The sequence below is a fragment of the Protopterus annectens genome, chromosome 7.part0, assembly GCF_019279795.1.
Source record: "Protopterus annectens isolate FY-2018-M chromosome 7.part0, PAN1.0, whole genome shotgun sequence".
Classification (NCBI taxonomy): Eukaryota; Metazoa; Chordata; order Ceratodontiformes; family Protopteridae; genus Protopterus; species Protopterus annectens.
The window spans coordinates 1,724,530,367-1,724,535,060 of record NC_056739.1 but is presented as its reverse complement, the minus strand read 5'-3'; the positions used below and the strand labels follow the sequence as shown (position 1 = coordinate 1,724,535,060).

The following is a 4,694-nucleotide window of genomic DNA, read 5'->3' as shown; positions in this document are numbered from 1 at the left end:
GCATATGTCTGTATCCCTAATTCCAGTCATCCCTATCAAAAGAATCCCCATTCCCTTGTTGGCTTAGTTCTTAGAAGATTTTTTGCTGCTTTATGAGTATAACATTCTGTATGATTATTGTTCTCCTTAAAGGTCTGCATCCAAAATTCCAGTCTTTCCATGTTTCTTGAGCTCCACCCCCCATGTTTCATCATCATCTCTTTTCACTTTGAATTATAGTTTTCTGCTTATGCTATGTATAAGAGCCTTAACTGTGTAGCTCTGAAATACCCCTTCAAATCTGATAATCCCAATTTGCCTTGTTCTATTGGAAGTATAAGCTTATCTTACTTGAATCTTGCCATCTTTCCCTCCCAGATAAAATCCTTCAGCTCTTTATGAATTACTATCCACAACTTCTCCTCTGGTTGATAAAATTTGCCTGACCTGTCTATAACAATAAAGGGACTAAAAACATTTTAATTGCTTGTATCCTAGTATTGAACTTGATATAACAGTTTCCATTTTCATTTTATCCTGTCCACATAAGTATGGATATTGCTGAACCAATATGTATGTGGGTACATAATTTATCATTATTACTTTTGTTTTAGCTTCATTAATTTTGTATCCAGAAAAGATATGAAACTGTCTCAATATGTTCACAGCACTGTAATGTCCCTTTCTAGTTTTGTCAGGTATCAGATAATGTCATCTGCAAACAGAGCCAGTTTTTCTTGACTACCATACCAATTATATTCTTGAATTTGAGTCCCCTATTTTTTTTGCCAGTGGTTCTATAGTGCAAATAACAAAGGGGAGATAGGACAGCCCTGTCTGGTTCCACTGTTCAAGCAGAGATTATCAGAGAGGACCTCACCCACTTTAATTTTTGCCTTGATCCCTCATATATCCTCCTAATCAACCTTATAATTTTATCAGGGAATGCAAATGCTTCCATTGCTCTGCTCATAAAGTCCCAGCTTACTCTGTCAAATGCTGTCTTTGAATCAAGACCCATCAACAACCGTGGTATTTTCTTACATTCTGCTTCCCTCTGGATCACCACTACTGTGTTAATGTTGTCAAATGTTTGCCTCCTCTCCACAAAACCACATTGATCCATATCTATTAATTTTGGCATCACTTTTTTCTATTCTTTTAGCCATTATAGACATAAACACTTCATAATCATGGTTTAGTATTGAAATGGGCCTGTATGATGCTGGATCTGATGGATTTTTACCCTCTTTAGGTATTGCAGCTACCACAATTTTCTTCCAGGTTGTTGGTACTTCTCCTCCTCTTAAAATACTGTTAAATAAAACCTTCCAGATCTTTATCATTTTTTTTTCTTTCCTAGCTTCCAAACTTCCACAGGAATATCATATTTCCTGTATATTGGTTATACATCATCATTTGTATCTCATCTCCCCCTATCCTAACTGTTAGTAATTGAGCCTCCTCTATTTCTAACTTTGGCATCTTTAATTCTTCCATAAACATTTCCATTTGTACCTTTTATTGATTTTCATATTTTTCTACTGTAGACAGACTTTCATATAATTTCCAAAATATTTCTAATACTTCTTCAGGATCCCTTGTTATATTCCTTGTTATAGGCTCCCTAAGATTGGTGACAGCCCTTTCTACTTTCTGTTGCCTGAGTCATTGTGCTAAAAGTTTTTGTGCTCTAGAGTTATACAGTTGCTTAACAGCAATCTTAATAAACTCATGCATATTATCAAGGTGATCCCTTATTTTCTGTTTTAGATTCTGTTTTGCATGACCTTCCAGCTGATTCATCTTCGGGTGTAGATGGCATTACCTGTGGATTCCATAAAAATATGTTTGTGAATCAAGAACTTATTTTTCTCAATGTATAAAATGGATGGTTAGATATCAGTATAACTAGTGAGTTTGTATGTGAAAGTATTATACGATTTATATTTAAAAAGAAAGGGTGCAAAGAAGATATTCAACATTGGAGGTCCACGATATTAGCAAAATAAGACTATAAGATATTTTAATTTTAATTTATATTTTATTTCTTACCACTGTTTTTCACTGTTCCTAGGAAGGGATAGCTTGTATGCAAGATTTACTTTGATTTATAGTTTGTTGTTTTACCTTTAATTTTCACTGTTAGAAAGGGTTAGACAGGCAAACTCTAGCCATCCCAATGGGCCTAGTCAGCTATAAATTCACACATACTGCAAACAGGAGAGGACAATTCAGAATTTATCTAAAAAAATCCTGTGTTGGGTTGTGATTTATTGATATTTACTGTTAAAAAGATGTGTGACTGCAAGCAATAGTGAGCAGAAGCTACTGCTTGTGATGCAAAGGAATTTAAGATTTTGTGTGACTTTCTGAACTTGTTCAGTCAGAGTAACAACTTTGCTGTACTTAATTTAGTATTTAGTTGTATATTGTTTGAGTGATTTTTCTCATAGAAGTCGATTTAAGTTCTCTTTGAATTCTGTGGTAACTGATTTTGATTATTCTTTCTTTTTAGAATTTTTTATTCACTTGCAGCCGAATATAGATTCCTTAAATGACTATGCCATTAACGATTTGCTAAAGCACAAGTATCTCGAACAGTGTAATAAATGCCATGTATATTTAAAGGTAAAGCCTCATAACACTGGTGATCTGTGTTCCTCATGTCAAAAGCTGAATGATTTGCTTACTATTATTAGTAGTAAATCTAGATTACTGATAGTTACAGTTGTGCAGATGGCATGGAGAACTGTTGTTACATATACTAATGACTGGACTGGAGGGATAAATAATGTTAGGCAAATAGAAAATAGAACACATTTAGGAAAAGATGTGTCTATTGTCTGTAAAGATCACTTAACCCTTATGAAACAAGATGATGCCCCTGACAGCTTTGGAATTCTGGAACAAGTATTCAGCAGTCTGAGAATTTAGAGTGTAGAAGGAAATTAAAAAAAGGAAAGAGAGGAAGAAGTTTACAACAAATAACAAGGAAGAAAAAGAAACTGATAAATGAAAAATAAAGAGAATACATACTAAAAAGGACACTACTTTGTTATGTAACAGACGGAGGGAATGATAATATTTTTCTATCAGAAAACCTTCAGACTACAGAAAAGGGCATCATTTTTCCAAAAGAGAAGGTACAAAAGAGAGGCAAGGAACATGTGAAAAAGAAGAAATCACAGTTGAATGTGGAAGGATTGAAGAACATTATTGCAAGGGATAAGCTGACAAACACAGACATTGCCAACATTGGATGTACAAAGCCAACTGGATAAAAATTGTATGAACTAAAGAGTGGGATTAATAATACAAATGGTGATGAAGATCATTCCTTTGTAACAATTAGTAGAGCAGATATTACTGAATTAGAAGTTGAGGATTCTTTAGATCTTCTCAGGAAAGACATTCTTGTAATTGAAGATTCAATTATAAGAGAAACTGATACTTATATTTGCAGAGAAGACAATGAACATCAAATAGTATTATGCTTGCCAGAAGCAAAAATAGCAGATGTGAGACAAGCCTTAGAATGCCTAAATTTAAGGAAGTAAAGCTATGTTTTTATTTATGTTGGTATAAATTATCTCATCCACAAGGACTCTCTGACTGCTAGTAAGGAACCTACAGCTCTCTTAGATAGCATAGTCTGTACAGGTATTAGGACATATTTTTCACAAATCACACATATACTGTAGAATGGAGAGTCAGGTCACCATGAATGAAACGATTTTTTTGAGTAAACACGTACATGAAAAAATGTTCTGTTTTAAAAAATAGGTATTTGTAGAGCATCCGAGCCTAATTTTGGGCACACATCTGTTCATACAAGTTGATGTGCATTTGTCAAGATCAGAGAAGACATTTTTTGCAGCAGTTCCATCCATCTGCAACCCTTTTTTTTCCCCATTTTTGCACATGGGGTGAGGGTATCAGTTCAACAGTGACATTCATCTAAAACCAAGGTTTACACCACCAGGTGGCTAGCCCTGCCACAGTAAATCTTCAACTAAACACATACCTATGGTCAAGTTAGAGTATCTAACCCACCTACTGCATGTCTTTGGAATGTGGGAAGAAACCCAGACAAACACAGGGAGGACATGCAGACTCCTCAAAGAAGGCACTCCAGCTGAGAATTGAACCAGGGAACCTCTTGCTTTGAGGCAACAACTCTACCCACTGCACCACTGTGCCACTTCTCAGCCTTTTGGCTATGATCAAGTATAGTATCTGTTCTTTTGCAGCAGATATTTTACAATATTTGACAACCACAGGGCAGGTTTTTTTCTAAGTTTAAAATTTAACAGTTCACAGATAGCAACATTTGATGCATTTTGGTGTTTGTTAATTATAGGAGTATTAATAATCTTGTTTTTATTGGAATATTTACTACATTCCCACAATACTGATGTTGTTATTGTTTGCAAAACATAGTTAAAGAGCAATGACTGGAGACCAGTTCTGTCAGGGTATAAATGTTTTTACTGTAATAGATATTCCAAGTCCCTGCACACTACTAAGGCCTCTTTGCCACCTCTTTCTCCTTCCACTTTACTATCGCAACCTCTGCTCCACTCTATGACTTAACCCCTGTATGTTCCTGACACTATCCCTCACTGCAAACATTAGACCTGGCCTTTTCTCCTTCTCCTTCCTCTTCTACCTACTTCCACTCTTTCGCCCTGCATTATCTGGACTCCCCTGGT

The 4,694-nt window shown here is 35.4% G+C and overlaps 1 pseudogene; it reads left to right on the top strand.

Annotated features, from left to right (window-relative positions):
• Nucleotides 1-4,179: 4,179 nt before the first annotated feature.
• Nucleotides 4,180-4,342, top strand: LOC122807317 (annotated as a pseudogene).
• Nucleotides 4,343-4,694: the final 352 nt, after the last annotated feature.